At 36.9% G+C, this 24055-nt stretch overlaps 1 protein-coding gene across 7 annotated transcripts in view; it reads right to left on the bottom strand.

The window, feature by feature from the left end:
* The window catches only part of MRTFB (myocardin related transcription factor B), an 88486-nt gene extending 68350 nt beyond the window's left edge, over positions 1 to 20136 (bottom strand). For 4 of the 7 annotated variants that reach the window (XM_084296247.1, XM_084296253.1, XM_084296254.1 and 1 more), the window contains exons 1-3: positions 20056 to 20136; positions 17671 to 17715; positions 11800 to 11942 (exon numbers count right to left, since the gene is read on the bottom strand). The gene's annotated coding sequence lies outside the window, so the exon portion shown is untranslated. Of the gene's footprint in view, positions 1 to 1580; positions 1701 to 11799; positions 11943 to 17670; positions 17716 to 20055 lie in introns of all 7 variants that reach the window. The other 3 variants (XM_084296248.1, XM_084296250.1, XM_084296251.1) reach the window with 3 other exon arrangements.
* Between the last annotated feature and the right edge of the window lie 3919 nt (positions 20137 to 24055).

Raw genomic sequence — 24055 nt, 5'->3', positions numbered from 1 at the left:
GGCATCTGAAAGTTGATTAAGTTGTATGAACCATCATTCTGTTTGGTATGAAAAACATTTCTATTTACAAAATTTTGAAAAACATAATACTCTTTTGTTTGTAGCAATTAAAATAAAACTACTCTGCTCTACCAACTGTCCCAAAGGCTTTCAGGGTTGGGGGATTTTTACACAGGCAAAATGGGTAAGAGTAGTAAAGTGAAAACTAGAACAAAATTATTTCCTACTTAACCTTCAGAATAGATCATCAAAATAGAATATGTACCAACCCTGCACGCAAGGCTTCAGTTCCCATTTATCTGTCAGCCACACATAAGCAATGTGCCAGTGCTGGCAAGGAGCTGCTGTACAGCGTACCCATCTTATGTAAGTGTTCCCGCAGATTGTAGGCGGTTGCTATCTTTCTTAACTGTAGAAGACAAATGCTTCTTTTATTTTTAAACATTTTATCTTCAAAAGACAAAGTATATTTCCTTAGAAAAACCTTCAGAAGGGGGAAAATGCATACTTCTCTGCCACTTGGGACACCAGAGTTGGTATTTTATTCAGCATAACCTGTGAAATCTGGATGGTATTAGGTAGTTAAGTCAGCTTGTGTTATACAAAATTGGCTGTAAAAAACAGCTTAAGAATCACAGTGCATTTTAACTGGCCAAGTCAAATGGCTGGTTTTTAACAGTTTCACTCATTTACACCTATAAGGAACTTAGGTCACTTCCAGTTTCTCCATTTATAAAACTCAAGAAAATTTAAATTTTAAATGATGCAGTTATCTATTTGAAATGCACCAGAATCTTCAATGGGAAAAATACTAGAATTGCAAATGGGTGTGTTTTTTTGTTTGTTTTTTGGTGTTTCAGGAAACACTAAAAATGATTCTTAAAAACTCAAGCACCATATCCAGCAGGTTAGTGTAACAACTGCCAACACAAGTCATTTCCATTAAGCACTTTGATCTCATCTGTGCCTTGGAAGAACCAAAAATCTACATAGTGGGTACAATGGTCTCTAACTCTAGGGTGGTAATAAGCATTTAGAGGACAGCTACAGTTTCAAATATCATTTCAATTTGCCCAGCAAGCATTATCATTTTGTATCTGTGATAATGTGCTCAGTCACAGTATGAGACTAATTTGGCAATTCCTCTTTCCACTCTCATAAGGGCAAGAACTATGCTTTCACAACGCAGCTGGCCCTATCAAGTGCATAGATATGCCTACAATAAATTTCCTCTCTAATCTTCAAATTAGCAGAGTCCCAGCGGTCAGACTCTTGGAAGGCTCTCAGTACCTCCCTTCTTCCACAGAATCAATACAGACAGCACTTGGACATAAATATTCAAAATACAGAGGAGTATTTGTAGCTAACATCTGCCATAGGGTTCAGTAAGCTAAGAGTGATTTCTCAGAAAGAAGAGCTGGGGATTAACTACCCACTTCAAGGAGAGGAAAAGATGCAATATTTTTTTAAAAAAATAACTCCTCTAGGCATGCTACCTTATCAGCAAGGCACCACGTAAGAAAACAAAATTAAGAAAGAAGTAGGACTGGGCTGCTGAAGTCTGTCTCAAGTCAGTTTACCTGTGCAATTTGCTCTCAGGAACCTGCTTTGGCAGGGGGGTTGGACCTGATGATCTCTTGCAGTCCCTTCCAACCACTACCATTCCGTGATTCCGAAGAAATACAAAATCCAGGTGTCTGCTACCAAAACAAATAATGCATTTAGGTGGTGCTGTTCTTCACGCTTCTACATAATGATTTCACTGTGACCTCTAAAACGTTCTATGATGTGTTCTATTTAGAAGACATTAGCACCTTTATGTACAATTTTATTTCAGCTGTGCTTACATGTTTCTGAGATACTAAATTCCTACATGAAAAGCTATTAGGCCTCCGTTTATAGTTATTCTGAATATTTTTTTCTAGCATGTGTATACAGATTTTTTCCCCAAATTCTAAAGACTTACAAAATCAAATGATAGATAATAAAAAAAAAAAAAAAAAAAAAACACTTTGGAAATACTTATAAAGCATCTAAAAGATGTTTAGACCTATTCTGCAAAATCACTAGCCTGTGTCTTTTATAGAAATTCTAATATATTGGTGTTTTAAAAATAGCAAAGATGTAAACCAACCAAAAAAAAAAAAAACTGACAAAAAACAACCAACCCTTTTGCATGTAGCACTGTAATTCTAACAATAAACTGTTACAGAAAAGTTGTCCCCCCTTCTCCCTGTAGGTTTCAAATCCACTTACTGAAATAGCTTTTAGAAGCAGCAAAGCTGAATATACATGAGTATACTGAGTACAAAATGAACATAGACATGGAAAGTACTTGTTATTAATAACCATTATCAGTAAATTAACTGATTAATCAATTTTTGACATTCATACTTTTACTGATTAGAGAAAACATTGTTTCAAATTGAGTTTGCCTCTGTTGCAAGAACAATGCTGACTCTGTTACCTGTTAAGATTTATGTCCCTCATTTCACATAATTCCATAGTGGATGGGAAACTATTGAGATTAATTTTTTATAACTGCCTACTCTACCTATATTAAAACAACTGAATAGACACTACAAGGTGTCCAGAAACTTCATCACTCTTGCATATTACAATGACAATGCTAAATTGAGTTTCTCTTCACAGAAATCTTGAAATCTTAAGTATTATGACCAATTGAAGTCTGAAAAGCAGTGTGCTACAGTAGCTAACTTTGTAAAGAAATTAAAATTACTTGTATCTGGACAGAGGCAGGGAACGAGTCAATAGAACACTGGGGGATGCATTCCTCCCTGAACCATCTCCAGACCAAACAAAGGCACCTGGTACGTAATGGGAGATGTGGCCTACTCTAAGTGTAAATTAATTATCAGGCAGAGAACTTGAGGCTGTGATGGCAGCCTCCCACAGCTCTGCTAAACCCCAAAGCTGGTAACTTACACAGTTGTCACAGAGCAATACAGATGATTTTTCACATTATTCAAAACTCATTTATTTGAATATCATTTGGTAGAACCTTCTAGGTCTCCCATAAACCTTCAGTGGAAAGGATGTAGTTCATGGCAATGCTATGAAGCTTAGTATTTAAATACTTCAAGGTCTCTTTGGAAATTTTTTAAGTAGGTAGGTATATTACAAAAAAATTTCGGTGTTTACTATTAGTAGACTTTAAAATGGTAATTAATAATAAAATTTTCCCAAGATAGTAAACTTCTAAGAAATATTTTAAGTAAAACAAGACAGGGTTCAATATGCATAGCATACAAGTCGCTGAAACCAAATCAATCCCTCAAAATGGAATTAATGCTCGAATTGCTTACTGACAACAGAACTTTTCAGATCTACCAACTTCCTTTAAGAAACAGTTATAAAAATAATGCAGTGTGCACCAAAATCCATGAATAGATGGTCTGAGAGATGAAACAAAAAAGTTAAGTCTAGGATTAGCTGCCTCTCAAAGATAATGTATGGTTAACAACTTTCTTCAAAGAAGGGTATGAACTGCTAGTCTATCACGTGAAAGGGAGATACAGTCACCTAGGCAGTTGTGCAAGCTATTTAAAATTAAGCATCAATGCTAGCATCTATTAACTCCTTCTGATAACCCAGAACATCTTTTAATGTAACTTCTGCTGACGCAGTCCTTTTTAACAAGAAGCTACATTATCCTTAACTTCTAGTACAGTACTATTTGTAGCAGAAATCCAGTAAGTTCATGAAGATTTAACTCATGTCGAACACTCCAGATCAGGATATGAAGATTTGTTATTTAATTTACAACTAGTAAGTCCATCCCTCCTAACAGCTGCTACCTAAGCATTCAGGACTAGCAAGAATTACAGCAACAACACTTTAAAGGCTTGTCATTAGGAAAGGACATCCAGACACAGTCTTCAGCATTTTATTAGTTTATTACTTTTGATCATCTTATGAACAGACATAATTTCATCTTATCATTTTTGTGGATATTCTTAGTATTGTCTCAATATGGGCATTGTTGGCTAAGTCATTCAGCTGAATCAAATTTTTTAATACATGTGAGGCTGTTATAGCACACCTTCACTAGCTCTACAAAAATAAACAGCTTCATAAAAATACCTTAAAATAGACAGGTAAAACATGAAATAGTATCTTGTTTAGATATGATACACAGATGCACACACATACATAGTACAGGGGATGGAAATATGCTCTTTGTAAATGGTCAGAGAAATCCAGATGTGACATTCCTGTTTGTCAGTCTAAGATGTCAATGTTGATCACCATTTTCTTTGCATTTGCTTTAGTACTGTACCAAAATTTAAGATGTCTGTGTTAACGCAAATAGCAAGTAAATTTATACTCAACTTAGAAGTCTACACAAAATCAGTTTTATATTATCTAAACAGAGCAAGAAAATGTAACTGCAAGATCAACTCCAATTTACCTGCCAAAAAGCAAGTTCAGTTCCTCTGGACCATGGCAGAACACTGTGGAAGGACTTAATAAGATAATGTGCCCCATGATTTTCTATGGCTAGGAAACATAAATAGTGTAACTAGCAGAATGTAATTGAAGTTGACAACCTATAAAAATCAAAACACGAATGTCCATTTTGGTATTATAAAAGCACTTCATAATTCAAGTCCAGAGTAAGGGTCAAATATTTATATGAACACATCATATGATTGCTAGATATTTTACTGTCATGTCCTGTCCTAGAAGTGTACATTTATTTAAGAGAGAGAGCGCTTTTTAAAAGAAGAGTTCTGACAGTTCAGAAAGTAACATTTATCAATAAATGGGATCAAACTCTTCAACATGTTTTTTGATAGCCAAAAGGTTGCTTAATTTTAAAAACAAGCGTTGGTAGAACTTCCAAGGCATTTCAGAAAAGGTTAAACAACTCCATGATTTCATTTGTTTGCTTAGCTATTTCAAGATGTTCCCATTTATGACTAAGCTGCAGGTGCTATTCTGTTTACTTTAGTGCCTCTGAACCAAGCCCTTGAATTGAACAAAGCAAGGAAAGCATTATGATTCAAGTCAGAGGAAGGAACTGCAGGACTGTTTCCCGTTAAACATGCTACTTTCTACCTTCCTTCATGGGCATGACTGAACGTCACAAAATGATTTCTGTAAAATGAAATTTCTTGAAAAAGATATACTTTGCTTCTTTTTATTTCTACACAGTGTTACAGAGATTAGCAAAATACTGTATTTTAATACCAAAAGACTAATATTTAACATTTAAAAATACAATAAACTTCTACAGGACGGAACTTCAATTATTATTACATTCAATAACTAACTAAATACTAATTTGACATGAATTCAAAATCATGTTGCATAATTAGGGCTTGTTAGCAACTTCAATATAAGAGATTTTGCAAATATCACAACAAGTATGTCTGAACTGCAACTCAATGCACACAGGCAGATGATGCTGTTAAGCAGTCCCTATTCATAACCTCAAGACAGCACAGAAAATCTCTTGCACAAACCTGTTAACTTGTACCAACACAACTACTTTCAGATATTAACAGTGCATACAATAACTTGAATTAGCTCCACGGAAACGAGTCAATTTGTTATTTTTAATTTCTAAAACTTGTCCAATTCAACCCACTAGTGGACAAAAGAAAGACATAGAAGGTGACAGATTAATGTGTGAAAAAAATCAACATGCCATTAAACCTAAGTAGCAGATATTTACCATGCTTTCTTCATATGATTTATGCTAAGTGCTTAGAGTTCTTCTAAAATAAGGATTGTCTTTTCTGGCCTCCCAAACATGATGCCCATCTACAAGAAGGGGTGGAGGGCAGACCCGGGGAACTATAGGCCTGTCAGTTTGATCTCAGTGCCAGGGAAGCTCATGGAGCAGATTATCTTGAGTGTCATCACACGGCACTTACAGGGCAAGCAGGTGATCAAGCCCAGTCAGCATGGGTTTAGGAAAGGCAGGTCCTGCTTGACGAACCTGATCTCCTTCTGTGACAAAGTGACCCATTTGGTGGATGAGGGAAAGGCTGCGGATGTGGTCTACCTTGACTTCAGTAAGGCTTTTGACACCGTTTCACACAACAGTCTTCTCAAGAAACTGGCTGCTCGTGGCTTGGACTGGCATACACTTTGCTGGGTTAAAAACTGGCTGGATAGCTGGGCCCAAAGAGTTGTGGTGAATGGAGTCACAGCCAGTTGGAGGCCGGTCACTAGTGGCGTCCCCCATGTGACTGGGTCCAGTCCTCTTTAATATCTTCGTCGATGATCTGGATGAGGGGATCAAGTGCAGCCTCAGTAAATTCACAGATGACACCAAGTTAGGTGCATGTGTCGATCTGCTCGAGGGTAGGAAGGCTCTGCAGGAGGATCTGGATAGGCTGCACCGATGGGCTGAGGTCAACTGCATGAAGTTCAACAAGGCCAAGTGCCAGTCCTGCACCTGGGGCACAATAACCCCAAGCAGAGCTACAGGCTGGGAGATGAGTGGTTGGAGAGCTGCCAGGCGGAGAAGGACCTAAGAGTATTGGCTGATAGTCGGCTGCATATGAGCCAGCAGTGTGCTCAGGTGGCCAAGAAGGCCAACTCCATCCTGACTTGTATAAGAAGCAGTGTGGCCAGCAGGGCTAGGGAAGTGATTGTCTCCCTGTACTCGGCTCTGGTGAGGCTGCACCTCGAGTACTGTGTTCAGTTTTGGGCCCCTCGCTACAAGAAGGACATGGAGGTGCTCGAGCGAGTCCAGAGAAGGGCACCAAAGCTGGTGAGGGGTCTGGAGAACAAGTCTTATGAGGAGCAGCTGAGGGAGCTGGGATTGTTCAGCATGGAGAAGAGGAGGCTCAGGAGCCACCTTATCGCTCTCTATAAGTACCTTAAAGGAGGCTGTAGCGAGGTGGGGGTTGGTCTGTTCTCCCACGTGCCTGGTGACAGGATGAGGGGGAACGGGCTAAAGTTGCGCCAGGGGAGGTTTAGGTTGGATATTAAGAAGAACTTTACCGAGAGGGTTGTTAGGCATTGGAACGGGCTGCCCAGGGAAGTGGTTGAGTCAGCATCCCTGGAGGTCTTTAAAATACATTTAGATGTAGAGCTCAGTGATACGGTTTAGTGGAGGACTTGTTAGTGTTAGGTCAGAGGCTGGACTCGATGATCTTGAGGTCTCTTCCAATCTAGAAATTCTGTGATATGATCATATAACCTCCCTGTAAAAAGCATGGCAGAGCATTCTATGTCTTTAATTGTCCCAAACAATTGGGTTTACTTTGAAAGTTATTAGAAGTATTTAATCTCCTCCATTTTGCTTCTTTTAACTAGAAATAAAATAGAGGCCTAGTACCAGAAGATTAACATCTGACTTAGAAGTTCAAGGGATCAGTTCTTCTTTTTAACAACTTAGTTTAGATTGGACAGTGTGATATTTTAAGTAGCAACAAAAGTACAAGCAAATATAAATTAAACTGTAAGTTTTTAGAGAGAATGTTTATAGTGCGGCTGTCCTGATCAGACCAAATCATTTAATGATCCGAAACTGGAAGATTTAAGACCCCAGGGTTTGTTACCCTGGGATAACTGACAATTCCATGCATTATATTACATGTATTCATCACACAAATGCTGTGTGGATATAAATGCCCATTTTTCTCAGCTAACCTGAGGCAGTGACACAGTTTTGGCAGTCCCAGTCCCACTTCATTCCATTGTCTACTCTCCTACTAAATACATGAATTTTATATTCAATACTCTGTTGTATTTATCACTTTTCTAGAGTCAGAATGAGATCAATACACTTCTCGCATTTCCTAGTCCAGTTAGCCAAAACTTTTACTAGAAATGGACAAATATGACTGTTTGGCTAAAGAGTATTAATCAGAGGTTACCAAGTCTACTACAAACTTTAGAACACACTTAAAAAGATAAACAGCACAGTGGTTTCATCGCTTATTTATCAGCTGTTATGTAGACCATGGCTTTAGGACAACTTTTTTCCTCTTCAGTCTTCAACTCCTGTTTTCTCCAAGTTTTATCTACTAATACAGCAGAGCCAAAGAACAATTACTACACCTTACCTAGAAGCAAACAGTACAAAGTGTCATTAACTTTGGTAACAGTGAACCAAAACAGTGAACAGTTTAACAGTGGTTCTACTGCTCACATCCCACATTGTATGAAGTGACCTCATTTTTTATGCAGCAGAGACAAAAGTCAGAATGTGGATGCAATTATATCAGTTGTAGATTGACACCTCACAGCATCCTCCCAAAACCTGAAGTTCTTTTTTTCATAGATACAGTCATGAAGTATACCAAGAGAATGCTAAATCTATCAGAGGCTTTCAGGTAAAAACAAACAAAAAAATAAAACCCCAACTTCCTAAACACTGGAAATTAAGCATGAAAATATATCAGAAACAGAATATTTTGGCTTTAAAAATAAAACAATACTTTTTACAAATCCAGACTTTTTACTTCTCAAATCTATAATGCATCTAAGAAGACCCGCAATACTCCCTGTTACCAAGGCGAGACCACAGGAAGGGAAATCATATCACATTGTTTCTTTATGAGTTCTGAACAATGATTATGAGTAGATCAAACTTAATCCCCAGATCAACACCCATACTCTAAAATAACCAGAAAAAAGTATGTTATTAGTATGGTGCCTGAAAACTCTGATATTCTAAACAGTTTAATGCTATAATCCATAGTCCGTGCCCTCACTGCTTTAAGAAGCAATTTCTCATGATCTCAAAGACTAAAATGAACTGGAATTCCATTTTCCATACTGAAATTAGCTAAAGACCAATAGGGCAGAAACTTTGGGTCAGGAGAGTTTATGTTGCCTAAGGCCACTTTAAAAGAAGTCTCATCTGTTAAACTAGTGTATGTTCCAATATTTCATTCTTTACAAAGCTGCTTGATTAAAATAAATAAATAAAAGATGGTAACAATAAAACTGTTTACTATAGTCTTCTGCACAAATTCTTACACTTAGCAGCTGTAACGCATCTGAATTCTCTATTTCTGAGGATTTTCTCTGATTAGAGCTTCAAATGAGAAAAGCCTTCCCTGTGTAAAACAATTCCCCTTGTAAAGCCTTCAACCTTCCCCTTGAAAAACAATTATCATTCTCATTCCCCTTCATTTTAAATTAAACAGAAAAGGTCCTCCATTTATGCAGAAACGGCTGTATCCAAGAATAAGCTGATACAGAGAGGGACATACCGAACTTTAGAAATACTTCAAAGCCACTCAACAGCAAGTCAATAAACACAGAAAGAACACCTCTTGATTTGAAGATAAGAATTTTACAGGTGTAGTTTGAAAACTGAGAAAGCCTGACTGCAACAAACTATTTCACTCAGTCAATTAAGACTAATTACTTCCAAAGATCTTCTTAAAGGAAAATAATATTTATAAACTTACTAGTTAAAGTGATAACACAAAGAAGCAACTTAACACTCATATGAGTGTGAAAGACAGACTATCTGTAAACTGTTCCCCAGTAAAGAACAGAGTATTTCTAAAATAAAAAGGGAAAACACTGTTAATGAATTCTGTTATACAACAGAAGTGCAACACTGCCTTATTATTACCAAACAGCTTACTAAAGGTCATTCCCTAATGAACACCTACTTCAAATGTTTAAACAATTTAAACTATAGTTATTGACTAAGTAGGCCTGATGACTAAACACAGGTCATTTTTGTTAGAAGCACCAAGTTCATCCACAGTTATGCTGGATGACCAAATTACCCGCTTGTCAGATGACGTGCTATCCTACTTCTGGTTATTATGACCCTGTCTAAACTGCTGGGTCAGCAGAAAAACTCTTAGAACACAGACCAAAAAAATGTTTTTAATATATTTTCCTTGTATCCTTCTGCATGATGCAGAAAAACCTCTTACTGAACATTTCGACAACACATCAAAACTAGGGTAACAAACAATTTACAAACTCTTAAGTCTGAAAAATACTTCAAGCCATAATTTCTCTCCCACACAGTAATTTAAATTTTATTCATGCAATAGACATTGTTGGTCTTCCAACAGCACAACAAAAAACGTACTTGCTTTAATATTTCTTCTAGACATTTCCATCATCTAACAGTCATCAAATGTAATTTATCAGAGTATGTTCTAGAACACTTTGGCTAGTGCAATTTACTAACTCTGAAACAAAGTATTTAATCATGAATATATCAGTCAAAATGGCTGAAAAATGTATCCAGTGCCACTCCTTCCTGAAAGACACATGGTTTTGAACCCCATTAAAACCGCTTTTACAAAAATACTACAAAGTTTTGTTCAAGGCCCTATTCAGAAACTACCGATAATCTGATCAAAACAAGATACTCATCAAGCATTGTCTGTTAAAATATAATCTCAAGACAGTATAATCTCAAAAGCCCCAGGTTTTTTTCTTGCTGCTTTTTTTTCTTGCTGCTTTATTTCATTACTTTTTTCTGGCAACAGATCACAGTTCTTGGCTTCCCTTGATCAATTCAGTAACTGCTTTCCTTCTCAATTCCTCTTCCCGTATTTGCTATTTCTTCTATCCTCCATGTATCACTAAATCAATTCTCATATCACACCTATTTCAGATTCCATTTTACCCATCAAAAGTGCTCTGTGTGTTTCCTGGCCATATTTTTTCTTCTCATGAGCATGTGCCTCAGAGAGAGATTACCTGAAAACCAACTCTCTTGACTACATCCATGTACTGCTACAGAACTCCATCTTTTGTATTATCTTCTGGCCCCACTACTGCCCCCAAATATTTAAGAAACTGTAAATTTAGAACTGTGCCTATGCTCAGAAGTCTCCTTTCAGTTAGTTGATCTGTTTTAGTCTGAAAAAAGGGAAATAATGGTATGTATTGTACAGTGTCTTTTCCATCCTCCGTTTCAGATTTATAGTTTCTCTCCTTATTGTCCTTGTTTACATCTGCTCAAAGCTTCCTCAGGGCACAAAAAGATGCACTGAAGTAGGTTGCTACCACCTGCGTTTCAACCCTTTCCAGAGTCAATCTTTCTGTACTTCCCAGTTTTATGCCATGCTTATATAAGATTAGGCTCATTTTACAGGACCTCATAAGAGAGCAGTCAAATGGTTAAACTGGCAGAACGGAGGAAGGGTGGAACATCTGGCAGAGGAAGGAGGGATTCATTAACCACTCAACTCAGATCTACCGCAGCCAGAACAGTTTGCCTCACCATGCTGATCTGATTCCAGGAGAAATCACCCATTACACTCTGTTATTCATAGAAGCAGAGAAACTTGGTTTAAACTGTCTACAGACATAGAGTGAATTATTTGAAGCTTGTTTTACCTTGGAAGATTTATAATTCCTGTAGCCACAAGGCTGGTTTACATTTTGCACAAACTGCATTTACAAACTGCGTTTTTGCACAAACTACATTTAGCATTTGCTAAAACCTTTATCTCACACCAAGTGAAAGAATGAGTACTGCTATACTGACATCGACACAAAGGAGCATTAATATAAATAACCCATACAAATTCAGAAATAAGAAAGACTATGTAAGCAGCAACTTCTCTTTAATCAAATATTTACTAGAAACCAGGTGACTTGTACCCTCAAACAGGATATTTAATTTTTTCTGCTGTATAGAAACCCCAGATGAAATTGTAGCATGTCATATGTTAACCAGACAAGGTTTTCTGTTATTCTTATAAATTTACTTAATTGTCTGATGTTGTGATTATATTCATTATTTACCTAAACTATATCCTAACTCCAGAAACATTTGAATCGTTCAAAGAAATAACAGGAAGTCTCAAACAAATGACCCATTACCTGATCAATTTTGCTTTTGGTCCTATTCCTCTGTATTCCACGATAGCAAGTATTGCTGTCACTTTCACCACTTGCAGTTGGTATTTATATCTTACTGCAGGATTCTCATGAACACATTCATCAGTACAAATTCAACTACTGTCCTAGAATACAAGCATTAAAACCCACAATTTTACTGAACAATCAAAAACACTTAAAGTGAAGATAAACTTTAAAACAGAGAACTAACATGCAAAGACATCACTTTATTGTCAATTTTGCATTCAGTGGTGCTGTTGCACAAGAGTATTAAGTCAACGAGCATCTGAATTTGTCTGTCCTCAGAACTGTCTTAATGGGTGCGAACACATTTCCTTCTGTTGTTGAACACAAAGCTATAAAATAAGAGCCGAAGTGAGTGCAAGGATAACTAAGAGTGACAGTGTGTGAACAAGCATATTGCTATCCAAGAAAATTATGGTACAGATTTTAAATAATACAAAATCAGACATCACTACTCAATGGTGTCAAGAGCCGCTTCAAAAAGATTTCTAAAATTATATTTTCTAATTCACATAACATATAAATCTTTAACAAAAATCTTACACTGAATATATTTATGTAGAGGATAGCTATACAAAGAGTACAGCTTACATAATGAAAAAAAAAAGCAGAGAATCATTAGGGAATTCCTTTTGGTTACCTGTTTTGAGTTGTATCTGATGTGTTTTTGTGATGCTATTTTTTTTTAAAGAAGCAGCCCTAAAAATATGCTATAAAAGCATCTCCTACCAAGTAACATGAAATGATAATAACCAAATGCTCCAAAATAGCCAGATTTATTAGTCCATTCAAGAACTCCTTAAATAATAAACAAATTGTTCATTTCAACTGTAATCAATGTAAAGATCCCATTCATTTGTCATTTTAGCATATTTAGCAAGCTCCATTTTCAAAATACACACATTCCAAGTCCCTTTTCCACTGCATAAGCACCACATAAATAAAATACAAGCGCACCCCTTTACTCTTTCACATGTACAAAGTTACTTACATATAAAAATCAAACCTAATTCGCTACATACAAAAGTATTTGTAATGTGTACCAGTTATGCAGATAGCATTTTAGAACAAAAAAAGAAAACACACTTCCTTATAGATAATACTTAAGTACACTTACTCAGACCATAATTCACTGCTTGGATTGATGAATATTCAGTGTAAAATAGATCATCTGTACTTAAAATTGACTGCATCTATAATACTGTGATGCAAGAACAAATGCATCCACCACAATTATATTTATGCAGCGATTTCTTCGCTTATGCTAAGGCACAGCTATTATTTTCCTAAAGCTTCACTAGCATCTGGTCCTAAATCCTGAAAAGCGTTAAGTGTGCATTCAACTTTGTATAATGCATGTAGCATCATAAATGAACGCTTAGCTTTGCAGGATTACTTTACCAAAGAATACATTCCCATTTTTTTTTTTTTAAAGTAAATAAAAGAACAAATAAAATAAAACAAAATAAAATAAAAGGATTCTGCCAGCAATGTAATTAGACAGAATGTCAGTAGCTGGCTTTTTTTTTTTTTTCATAGGAAATACTGAGAAACAACAGACATTTATGGGTGTTGGACTTTAGCGGAATACACTAACATGAACTCTATTTTCACAAGTTTCTTTGCTTCTCAATTTTTATGAGCTACCTCTCCTTCACTTAAAATAAGGAATGCCTGACAAACTAATTTTAATGTCTCCAGAATTTTAAAATCAAATTTTCAGCAAACGTTTCCTAGCCCTCCAGTAGACTTCTAACATTAAAAACAAAATCTGGAAATGAGAATGCCATTGCCCACACTTTTCAGGGCTATAATCTAGGGCTGACTACCTTATAAATTCAGTTTAATAAAGGAAGAAAAACAGGGGTGTTGTCTTTATTATTTTTTAAATGTTTGGTTCATTTGTGTTACATTCAGTGTGAAGATCAAAAAGGAGCTGAACTATGACTTCTCCCCCATTTTGTTGCTTTTGGCATCATGCCCAGGTTTAAGCCAGTTTTCAAACATTTAAATAATGACTTTAGCCAAGTACCCAAATATGAAATCTTAAAAGACTGAGTCAACGATCACAGAGATTCAGCTTATTGCACAAGTGCATAACTGTTATATTAACATCTGGATTTAATAAAAAGTAATCTGAACACTGTTTAATAAATTCTGTAATGTGAATTTGCTTTGGAGATTCAGGATGTGGAAGATTTTTGTGGTAGTAGCTTAGACAGAGCCTCAAAAACAATAAAGAGTAGTTTTACAGCAGCTGTCAATCTTTACCACTGAAGAAAAGTTTGAAAAAGCTTTGTTCCAAGGTGAATTATTATGGAATATAGGTTCTCGAACTTCAGATGATGAATACTGCTTACAAATTGATGCCAGGAAGATGGGTTCACTGTGCTTAATGCAGCAGAGAATCATCATTTAAAGATGCAAACATGAAACATTCATGGTTGTGATGTACAAATGGGCTTAATTTTAGCTGTTGATCTTTTTACACGTGTTGCTAAAAAAAAGTAGCAGGTATATTCACTGTAAGAATCAAAGGCTGCAGATACACTAAACCAGAACATGAAGTGAAGTAGTTCACCAAATGTAAGCGAACCAACCTCCTCTTCTACAAGTAGCCTGAATGCATCCCAAAACCACACCTAATCTTCAGATTAAAACAAGTTCCTCCATCTTTAAGTGTTTCCAGTTGCTAATTTTTTTGCCTAACAGTACAGTTGCAGGGTGCTGATTTACAAGTAATTGAACCAACTTAAACTGAGATGTTTTTTCCCCCCACCAATACTGTTTCTGGCTCTGCCCTCTGTTTTACTTCTGGTACTGGCACTCACATACCACTACCAATTTTGAGGGCTAGAATTGCAATATATATATATTTTTTTTTTTTTTTGAGAAACAGGATTTAATTTTCCATCAGATCAGCTCCTTCATCTGACCCACTATGTGGCTCTCACTGTATAGAAAAGAGACCAAAAGATCACAGATACTGCAACGGTTGGACCACTCTTTTTCAGTGGCAAAATAAACCTACAAAGTATGGTATTTACTTTGACAGAGAAAGTCATTGTCATCCTCATTGCCCTTCCCTCATACTGGATAGGCAACAAACATTGGAAACTTACATGAGTCTTGCCTCAGGGGGTTAAAGCAGCTCAGCATTAAGTTCACCCCTTCAACTACACATGCACACAATTACCACCATTGTCAGCAGAATGGAGTACTGACTGTTCCTACGTACCACCTAAGTCTGTATTTTTGGTTATCATAAGAGATGAATAATACATCTATAATGAATGATTAATAATCAACACAGAACAAGATTTGGCACAACTACAAAATTGAGAGGACTTCTCATATTTACCTTTAGTATGCAGATAAACTGCAAATTACTATATTGTGATTAGAGAGAGACGGTAAGTTAACAAACCCAGCAGTGTAATTATAGAATACTGAAGTGGACCATGACTACATTTTCATTTTGACACCTTCCTGTTTACTAAGAACATCATTTATTAATTTCTTATGCTACATTTGCCTTTTTTAATACAATAGTTAAGAGTTTAAGAGTGATTTGACATGATAATGACAACAGCAACTGAAATACTATTTTTAATTAGTCTGTTTCCTCATTTCTTACTGATTTTAGTGCTGAGTTCTTATCACCAAATACAATTAGTCTTTGAAAAACAGCGATTTGTTAACAGTTCAATCTTCCACAATTTTCTTCCAAGTACATGCAATTGAATGATTTTTTTCTCCTGTTTCCTCCAACAGTTTAGACTCCAATCTCATCCATCCCTAACAATTACTCGATCGATTCTCTTGTCACTGACATATACTCACACAGTATATAAAAGTCTTACTGGGAAAAATATCATTACTCTTCATACAATACCAAATAATTGTCAGGACTTTTTTTGAACTCTGAGATGGATGTATTAATGTTTTGTAAGGTCAAACACTGACAAATCTGTTCCAACTACAGTGGAAATTATAAAGTTTAGTTTCCTATAAGCTTATGTTCTCTGTCTTCTAAATATTTATCTGTAACTCCAGCCCCCAGCTGTGCCTCACTTGTGCTATATGGGTAGTCCAGAGTAAATGTATTTTGACTGTCCAGTCAGCTGCTGCCAACCACAGTAAATAACTGCTGAACTCTGTCTGCTAATGAGGCTGCAGGGGGTTTTCTCTACTAACTTCAACTTTGTGAATATTAAGAAATTAGTTGAGATAATTTTCTCAGAAACATGAATAAAGCTACTTGTATAAGACCTGTATAAAAACTACAAGAGAAGGCAATGTATAGCCAAAGGCAGCAGATAGTGCCACCCAATTCAAAACCATCTAGAAGCTACCCAAGTCACATATTTGGTGCTCTTCAAAGGAACAGTTTTTCAATAGTCTTTCACAAGTGATTAGGTATGGCACAGAGAAATGACATGTTGAGCATTTCTAAGTGCATTATTAGTACTGTTCACTGCATCTTAAGACAACGGAATAAATATGAGTCGATGAAGTATCCGATAACGTTTAAAAACCAGGAAAATCAAACTTACCCCATTAGGCAGTATGTTTGCACATATGTAAGTCCGCATGAAGGCTGACCACCACACTCTTAGAGCCATGCTTAACAATTCTTACTAAAAATGGAAATTGTCTTTGTTTTTTAAAGTCAGACTGTACGTGTGCTTATCTTTACTACATCACACTCTCTAGCCAGGATACTCTGGTGGTAGATTCTGGTCTGTTTCAGTTTGTAAGCAGATTTGCTGGAACACATCAGTGCTCCAGATACATCATACCTTCTGCATAGATCCAGAAGGTTTTGTACTTCTTTCTCTTCTTCCAGTCTCTGGAGCAGTTCTTAGCCATTAAACTTGTGTGTAGTGTCTGGCTTTTTCAGTACAGGTGGAGTCAATACTCTGTAACATCTTAGAAGGGCCTCAGTGGAAATAAGCAAGGAAGCTTTAAGCTTGGTGCTCTGCCTTAGTAATCCCTTCCTAGTTCCCCAAAACAAAGCCCTTTCTTCTTCCCATACAAAAACATGGGGAAGGAGGGGACAGGATCAAAGTTTTCACCAATTCTGTAGTAGCTGGACATCAGAAGTACACTGTTTCAAAACTGTAAATATTTAAGTTGATATAACTTACATCCTTATTTTATGAACCTACTTAAGCCCCACGTCTTACTCTAACACTTACTGAAGTTCAATTCTAGCAGCAACCATTAAACATTCTTAGTTACTCCCTTTGAGAAAAGTTTCCTCATCTATAACTGGATGTATTTAATCAAAATGCATCGGTCTAGTGGAACTGTGGAAGTGCTGTACTGTAACGTGTTCTGCTGGTACTAGCCTGAGTTGCTGTAAAATAATTGTTAAAATAAACAAAATGCTGTATTGGTCAAATTTTCAATTACCAATATCAAAGTTAACATTTAGAAAAAGTCTAACAAAATCTGCAAAGGCTTGCAAGCCTGACAGTCCTTTAAAAAAGAGAAAATATGATTTAATCAGCCTAAGAGTATTTAAAGCAAAATTCTAAGAGATGATTAAAAACACTCATACCAAACAACTAAGCAGAAGTATCACAATGATTTGGTTTTAGCTTATATATCATGGGTAATATGTATCCCCAAATTCCTGCTTGTATGAGAACATATCTCTTAGAAAACCTTCCCTTTCTGACAGTAGTATAAAGCCAGCATAATTTAAAGACATACACTGCTCATTAAAAAAATAGCAGCTACACAATAGTTTCATTAAATAAATAAAAAAAATAAATACCACTTAACTTAAAAGTTTTAATAGGTTTAAGATATAGCACTTACCTTGTATTTTTATCCTCCTTTTATTACATCTGTTTCAGCACATTTCTGGTCATTGGGAAAGTAAAGACAAGAAAAACACCAGTTACAAAAAATGCCACAAAGGTTCATTATTTTAAAAATTACATACGCTATTTTGGCTAGGAAATTAATACATTAATACAAGTTGCTCTTTCTTAGCTTTTGCACTTTTGACATTGAAGTATCTTCTTGGGTTAAAAACCCTGAAGGTAAACTAATTTCAATATGCTCTAGACTCATTCTTTAGCACCTTTCACATTACTGCTCAAACTAACACACTAATTTTGTCTTTCTAGTTACCTCTGGCAAGAATAACAGTGCTAGAGATGCATTACCCACCCCTTTTAATTTAAGTGCAGTACAAAAGACAAGTTCTAGCTCCTTCAAGTCCTACTTGCATAATCCCTTACAGCTAGAATGTCTCTACACTTGAAAGTTTAAATGCTCTTTGCACCTATTCACTTGAACTTCATTTACTAAAAGAAATATATTTTAGTTACATATAGATTCCAATATGAAGGAACTTTTATGAAGAAAAAGGAAACTGTTCACAAAGTTTGTCTTTTTGCTATGACAACACAAACATATTTCCTCAATCATCAACCCTTAATTTATTAGTACATTTTAGAATGTCCATACATAGATGATCTTAGAGGTCTTTTCCAAGCTGATTGACTCTGTGATTCTTTACACACACATATGATTATGCCAGCAAAAACCTACTGTGTACTAAATTTAAGAAAGTTCAAAAATCACACTTATCTTTAGAGTTGGCATTTATTAAATGCCGTTTCATACAACATTAATGAGTTCTTCCAATTTTGGCTTTTATCCCATAGGTATCAAAATATTCCAGACAACTCAACCTCACAGATTGGTTCTTGTTCTGAGAGATGAGTTCTATAGATAGGGTTTTACTTCTTGTAAAGGTTTGCAGGCCCAAAGGCTGAAGCTGACGTTATGGTTCCGATATGTATCAATGACAGAGGTTACAACACATAAAAAAACATACATGCAAGAGGAAGGGGTTAAAAGACAAATACCAAAATGGACTACAGGAAGAAATGGTCTAATACTAAGAGGTATCCGATTTTCCTTCCAGTAATTAATTATTCAGTAATCTAAATGTCATCTTATTTTTTAAAAAGCAAATACTACCAACTATATTCCATATCCAACAACACATTAATCCATAATATCATAGTGAATTATCTATGTTGATTTATAGGCTGACAAGCAATGGCTTATATATATAAACATTAAATTTGGCTGAATATCTGTGTATTAGCCTCCACCTTTAGAGCTTTAAAAAAAAAATATCATTCAGCAGAATCACACAAATTAAAAATGGTAAATGTTTTTACATCATTTTCATGTTACTGTGTAACTGCTCCTAAAAATTCACCAAGTCCAGTCTTCTACTTTTCTCCAAATATATTTAAGTTGTGAAAGTTGCCCTGTGCTTCCAGTAACATACTATGAATTTTCAGCTTCCATGAGTTTTTATTTTCTTAGAAAACTGCGTGATTACCAGACAGCACTGATAACTTCAAGTTTTAAACACACGTTATACTGCCAAATCATAATTAGTCCCAGCTAATTACATGGGAAAGAAAGGTTCAGGAAGGAACTAGATAACGAGTCAAACATTAAGAAAATAATTTCATAAAATGCCAGCTGTGCCTTTGAGAGCTCTAAAACACCAGTTAATTCAAAACCCGGGCATTCTTCCACCACAAGGTGAAAGAGGTAGTGTGAGGAAGGGGTGCAATCATTTTCCCATAAAGGTGAACTTTAGAACACAGCAGGCTCACAGGACAGTCAGTCTTGATCTTTTAGACACTGACAGTGAAGTTATGTGCTGTTCGCCAAATATGCACAAAAAGATGATTTTATAACGTTTACTTCCTAATTTAACAAAGTGTTCACTTTAAGTCCTGTAGGTTTTTGTGCTGCAGCCACAAAAGCCCCAGTAGTACCTCTCTGTACTCGGACACAGCACCAACCCCAGGGGGAGAATAAAGGCAGACGTTTATGGCACCCAAGGCACACACAGGTACGCTGCTCCCTCCCTCCTGCGGAGCCTCACCCCGCTCCTTTCCGCCCGTAGCCGTACAGCTGCTGCAGGCAGCTTCCCCTCCAGAGCGACGAGCATACACCCGCCTCCTTCCCGACCCACCAAGCGCCCGTCCCAGCTCGTAGCACCACCGGGCGGTGCAGGCCGGGCCCCGCCGGCTGAGGCAGAAGCGAGGCCCTCACGGCGGCCCGCTCCCCGCCGTGCCGGGCCGCGCTGCGGCGGGCCATACCGTCAGCCCGCACGCCCCGTGCCCACCCCCAGCTCCGCCGGCCCCCCTCAGCCCCGCTCACCCCCGCTCGCCGCCACTGCCATGTCTTCTCGCGAGCTCTGCGGCCGAGACCGCCCTCGGGCGCGCGCCCCGGCCGTTGGCCTGCGGGCGGGGAGGGCGGTGTGCGCGCGCGTGTCGAGGCTGCGCGGCAGCCTTACGCGTGGGGAGGGAGGGGGCGGCGAGTGCCCGGATGGTGCAGTTTCAGAAACAACCTAACAACAGCAGATACTGAACAGTGAGATGTGTGCAGATCTCGTTAAACCCTGTGATTCACTCCAATTTATTTCTGCCACCCTTTGCGTAAAATAGTTCAGATGTGTGGCCGCTCTTAGAAGTAGTGCTGCAAACAACTTCAGCTAAGTGCTCAAAGTGTCGCATTTAATAAATCCAACAAATCTAATCAATCCATTTAATAATTCCAAAGCAATTACGGTGAAATTCAACAAAATCAGTTTGTATCTCAGATTGCATATTTCTCAGAAAACGGGGAAAAGACTGTATAATAGCACAGAGGCTAAGGTCTTACTCATGCTTTGCCATTATGCTATTTGGAGACGATCCTAAAACTTCTAAAACAGAGAAAATGATAAAAGGTATTATTTCAGTGAGTGTCCGTTGTGCCCAAATGTTACCATCTCAAACTGAGACAAATGACAGGCTGAACTCGGGGCTGGTTATAACACCTGGCCAAACAGCTATCGTTGTTAACAGAAACAGCACAAGGTGGTGTGCCTAACAGGGAAGTAGGAAGACTTGTGGTTAAAAAAATCCAGTTCCTTAGTTCAAGGTCTTTTTCTGTGAAAAGATGCTTTTAATGTGGTCAGAAATTTGTAATGATAAAGGAAAGGCATTTACAAACTGACGTTTATTCAACCATATTTGCATTTTAACAAAATCCAGGGATTCAGCTGAACATGGCTACATGTTTAACATTTAGTTGCTATGGATAAATCCAGGAGGCTTCATCAAGTCAACCCAATGACCATGCCTAGAACATGTATATCATCCTTCAAAATGACTAAATATTCAAATCTATTTTTTTTCACTGTTTTGGAGTAAAAGTTTGCTCTAGGGAGTTCTAAGAAAACTGATAATTAAACAACAATTAAAAAATCCCCACCTACATATTCAACAGTGCACACAAAACCTACAAAATAGAGGAAATTGATGTATTTATGTTCTAGTAAAGAAGTTTGGCTGGAACTGGTACTGAAGATGAGTTTAACGCACAAAGGTATCTCTTGAGGGTATTTGGACTTTTTTTAAGCAACCGAGTGACACTAGACAGTGCATGAAAAGGAAAATGCATTTAAACAAGCAAATAACTAATTGAAAACAACTTCTGATTTATAATCACTCCCTCGAAATGTCCAACACAACACAATAGCTCTTCTCTTTGAGCACCATCTTTCCTGTTTTAGGCATGAACTTTTACAAAACTTACTTCTCTCTGCAGAAAAGTTCAATCACAGAACTCAGCACTTGCCTCCAAGAATAACAGTGAGCCCCATGCGCCTTACTTGCAATACTTGTAAACAGAGGTGGAACAATCTGAACAGGTAGAGTAATGCTGTTGAAAGGAAAGGTGGGCCTTTCACTCTGCTGCTCTTGTGTTCTCCTGCTATAAACTGCTAAACACAAAAAGCAGACAAATTATACAATGTCAGTACTTCAAAATCAAAAATATTGCATAAATTCAATATTTGTTATGATTTATAACAAGTATTTATTTCATTGTGAGATTGTAGGCTGTATAGAGGATAGCATTTAAAGAAAAAATGCAAAAAAAAAAATAAATCAGGAACAATATATGCTTTTCAGTTCTAGTACAAGCATTTTGTAAAGAATTTGTTCTAGAAATGTAGACACTGATCAGTTTTATTAATGAGAGAAAATTAAGTAAAGCACTCCATAAACATATTCTGTAATTACTGTTAAATTAGCACAAAATTACCAAATTCACTCCTATAGTTTTGTGTAATTTTACATAGTTCAAAGTCATATCAAACACAATCTGTGCTATTACAATTATCAGCGTATTTGTCTGAGGCGTGCCTGTAAAAACCTTACATGCAACATGGCGCTCAGAGTGCTGTCTTTTCCAATAGCTTCCCAGCAGTTATTTTCTCAAGCATACCAGACAGGAGAGGTTTTATTACAAGTCTTTCAGGCAAGAAATCCATATATGAGTTGATACAGAGAAGAAGCATATTCATTTGTCCAGAAATATTAAGAATGTCTTGCTGTCATTCCTCATCTAAATATGAACGTGGAATTTCACTGCTGCCAGTACAGTAAACAGTGCATCTGATTGACTAATTATAAATAATAACTTCCTACTGCTGTTTATCGAAACACACGGTCCTACCTGCGTCCAGCAGGTCTTCAATTATATTTTTCTGTATCTGACATATAAAGTATTTTTTAAATATACAGAATAATCACATCGACTTTTTGAGAAGGAAATTCACGTGTACCACTCAATAGAGCCACATTCTGTGTAAACTCTACCAAGGAGTTTTTAAAAATGTTAGTGTACATTTTCAAGTAATGTTTTTTTTTTTTTTTTTTTTTCCTTCAGGCATTGTGATGTTCATTTGTAACATCCTTCTCAAGAAAGCACTTGAAGCCTGCATCTCCTAACACAAATAACTGAAGTACTTGGTTTAAAATGTAGCAAAATTTATGCTGCTTTAGAGACAAGCTTTATTCATGGGTTACCTTGCCAACCACAATTAGCACCCACTCAGATGAAGTGTATCATACCTCTTTACAACCTCTTTACAAACAGAAATGCCATAAAATGAATTATGCTAACCATAAAAATAGTTTTCTTATTTTTTCTCATCATAAGAGTATCTTGAAGCTGTTAGGACTTCTTTAAATGCTGTTGCAGAACGTGTTGGAAATATACCTCCACTGAAGCACTGGAAACAATATATCCATATCCATAAAATCAATTTCTGTATGTACGATGAAAATCTATGCATGTCAGAGTGTTTCTGTAAATCTGTCTTCACCCAGGAGCACCACTGAACCACAGCATTTTTATTTTTTTCTGCTTAGGTTTCAGTTAGTACATAGGGTTTGAGATCTTGGCTCAAATTGAATGCTTATTGCATGAAGAGTTTAATTACGTGTTATTAGAATCCATCAGATGAGAAAAACATTTTATAATACTTCTTCATTGCTGCAAGCATTTTTGTCAGAAAGTAAGTCCAGTTTCTCCAGCGTATCTATAGAGCATACTCAGTCCTCAAAGGAAGACCACTGAAGCCCAAGAGTAGTTCAAATACAGGATATGTCTGCAGAAACTACTTGGAAGGAAATCTTGACTGTGTCCAAGCTAGAAGGAAACTTTCTGGTCACGTCACAGATGTAGTTACCTTATTTTCACTTTCCAATGACATAAATCCACATTTCTTTGGCTAGGTCTTTAAGGGGCAGATAATAACTCTGTCTTCTGTCACTCTCAAATGAATAGTAATTATTATATTCCAAAATATTCCTTAAAGGCCTGAGATCAAGAGAAGAATGAAAAAAAAAAAAAAAAAAAAAAAGTACATACATTAGTATAGAATATAGTTTAGAGGAGTTAGTGGAGCTTTTGTAAGAGGTCTAATGCCTTTATGAGTAATCATAGAATCATAGAATATCCCGAGTTAGAAGGGACCCATAAGGATCATCAACAACCCCCCAGCTGCAAGGCTCCATTTTAGGGCCAGTCCTCTTCAATATTTTTATAAATGATTTGAATGTAGGACTAGAAGGAGTTTTGAACAAATTTGCCAATGACACCAAACTTGGAGGAGCTTGGGACTCTGTTGAGGGTGGAAAGGCCTTGCAGAGAGACCTGGACAGATTGGAGAGCTGGGGGATCACCAACCACATGAAGTTTAACAAAGGCAAGTGCCGGGTCCTGCATGTGGGATGGGGCAACTCTGGCTATACGTACAGACTGGGCGATGAGACACTGGAGAGCAGCCCCACAGAGAGGGATCTGGGGATTGTGGCTGACGGCA

This window comes from Netta rufina (genome assembly GCF_964035555.1).
Source record: "Netta rufina genome assembly, chromosome: 15".
NCBI lineage: Eukaryota > Metazoa > Chordata > Aves > Anseriformes > Anatidae > Netta > Netta rufina.
The sequence above is the reverse complement of the archived record's forward strand: the minus strand, read 5'-3'. Positions and strand labels throughout refer to the sequence as shown.